This window comes from Rhinopithecus roxellana, chromosome 14, assembly GCF_007565055.1.
Source record: "Rhinopithecus roxellana isolate Shanxi Qingling chromosome 14, ASM756505v1, whole genome shotgun sequence".
Lineage (NCBI taxonomy): Eukaryota > Metazoa > Chordata > Mammalia > Primates > Cercopithecidae > Rhinopithecus > Rhinopithecus roxellana.
This window is the reverse complement of record NC_044562.1, coordinates 3,263,063-3,265,647: the sequence shown is the minus strand read 5'-3', so window position 1 is coordinate 3,265,647 and position 2,585 is coordinate 3,263,063. Positions and strand designations below refer to the sequence as shown.

At 40.0% G+C, this 2,585-nt stretch overlaps 1 pseudogene; it reads left to right on the top strand.

Annotated features, from left to right (window-relative positions):
* The first annotated feature begins 324 nt into the window (after positions 1-324).
* Positions 325-2,249, top strand: LOC104654637 (annotated as a pseudogene).
* The last annotated feature ends 336 nt before the right edge of the window (positions 2,250-2,585 follow it).

The window sequence follows — 2,585 nt, the reverse complement described above, 5'->3', positions numbered from 1 at the left end:
TTTCCAGTTTCTTTATAATATTTTATGCAGGCTTATTATGATTTTATCTATAGGTGCATTTAAGTATGTTTTGAACAGTGGGGGGAAATTAAAACTTGAAATTTAACAAAGAACTTAAAGTGAGCTACTGCAATAATAATGAATACTTAAATAATGAATTTTAGAAGTCGGATAAAATTCTCCCTAAAAGGATTCATTATATAAAGCAAATAGCTGAACAATGTCAGGTTGTAACATAGTAATCAAGAGAAAGGGCTTCCAGGCCAGGCGCAGCTATCACTTTAAGCCCCAGGCCAGCCAGGCTGCTTCTCACACGATTGCCAGGGAAACAGAGGCTTCAGCTTCTGTGGTCAAGAAGCTGGGTATGTCACGGACCAGTATTTCAGATATGCTTGCCTTCAAGAATTACTTTTCCAGCTTTCCCCCAAGACAAATTGTTCATCTTGATGGAATGGGGACAGAAATCTTGCCGAAGTACAAAGAGTGAAACAAATAACTTTAAGCTGTTGAAGAGCCAGTTGTGAGATCCAGACATAAAGGATGACCAGATCTTGAACTGGCTGTGAGAATTTTGCTGTTCTATCATGTACTTGGCAAAAGACTTTGAGCAGCTCGTCAGTATTACATTGAGATTGGCTTGGTTGAATAGAAATCAAACAGTGGTGGAAGAGTATTTGGCTTCTCTGGATAATCTTGTATCAACAGACTGTCTTCCTTAGCCCAAGTCTCAGCATAATTGCTTCCCACTTGGGGTACCCTCCCTGAATGATCATTAAGAAGAGCCATGTAAGTGTTTCAGATTCTGATGATGGAGGTGATTTTCTTCCTGCAAATTTTGACACGTCATACAACTTTACAAATAATACCAAGATATGTCCCACTGGCACTGTGCTGTCTTTGCCCATACTGGTAGAAACATTTCCATTTGTTCAATTGGAGAGAATATTGGAATGTTACATTCATAATTTACTAAAGATTAGTATATACTTTCCAACTTTGAGGAACGAAATTCTGAAGCTTATTATTGAAAAATCTATTCAAGTTGGATGTGGATGCATTCTGGCAGGATACTGAAGATGCTGAGGAAACAGCAGTCAAACTTGTGGTGGGACAGATTCCATGGAATGATTGTTTAATATGAACAAAGATGAAGAGACTGTTTCTAAGGCTGACTCCAAATGGCTCGTTCTGATAGTGCACCCTGTAGCTGAATGCCTGGACATCCTGCTGTCTTTGCTTTTTCTGTATGTGAAGTATGTCTGCTATGTACAATACATGTTAAGGTTGATAACAAAATAAAGGATTTGTAATATATCAAAAACTGATAAACATATTTGACAAACTCCTGTTGCCCGTCCCTGCCTCCTGTTGCGTACAGTTTTTCATGTTTTACCTCCATAGCTTAAAATTGGGACTCTCAGAAGCATTTTTAGAACATCTCTGGGAAAAACAATGCAGGATCCAAATAATCCTGCCATCATCAGGTGAGCTGCTGGAAATTATATTGGAAGCTCTTTGGCAAGAGCTAAATTCATTCCTCTCATTACAACTATAAAATCATGCCTAGGTCTTTTGGTTAACTGGCCACACAAATACCTTAATAACCAGGATCTGAGAATGAACGTTTTTTGTGATATTGCTCTCCATCAAACATTTTACTCAGCCTTCCAAGCTATGTTCCACACCTTTGTTTTTAGACGCAAGCAGCTTTTAAGTGTAAACCTGAAAGAAGGTTTGAGATGTCTTCAATGCCTACATTTTTAAGGGATAGTGACTAGTCAGCTAAATCCTCTGAAGATTTGCCTGCCCTCAGTGATTAACTTATTTGCTGCTGTCACAAATAAATATCATCGAGTCTGCTACACTATAGGTGAGAGGAACAATGGCCAGAAATACTGGTGGAGGGGACTCGGTGTGAACATGCACCAACCCATTGGACGGACGCCTTCTTCTCCTTTGATCCTTGTGTGCTTAAGCAGTCAAAGAAAGGCGTTGATTCTATTTATCAGATATGGGAAGACATAAGTGTCGAAGAACTTCAGGAGTTTAAGAAGCCCAGAAAAAGGAGATGGCAGAAGATGAAGACGATCTTTTGAAAGGTGAAGTTCCCCCAAATGATACCATGATTGGGATGATACGGAGCCACTTGATGCGATGTACATTTCCAAAGTCCTTCAAGTAGTGTGGGCTCCCCACCTGTGTTATACCTGCCAGACCAGTTCCTTCTCATCTGGAGGATTTGTGATTGACATGCAGCATTCTTCTCCATCACTCATCATGTTCTTCAGCAACTGTTTCTGCTGTTTGGGCACTGCATTGAACTAGAATGAGCACCTGACTCAGGCATCATACTTTCAAGTTAGACTTGACGGTCTGAACAGACTTTTTATTTTCTTTTTTGATCCCCTTAGAGACAAAATTAGAAGACTGAATATCATGTGCAATATTTTACGGTGGGGTTGATGATAAATGTTAAAGACTTTGCTTGTTTGTTTGAGAAGTACTTTTCTTGGCTGGGCGTGGTGGTGGCTCATGCCTGTAATCCCAGCACTTTGGGAGTCCGAGGCAGGAGGATCATGATGTCA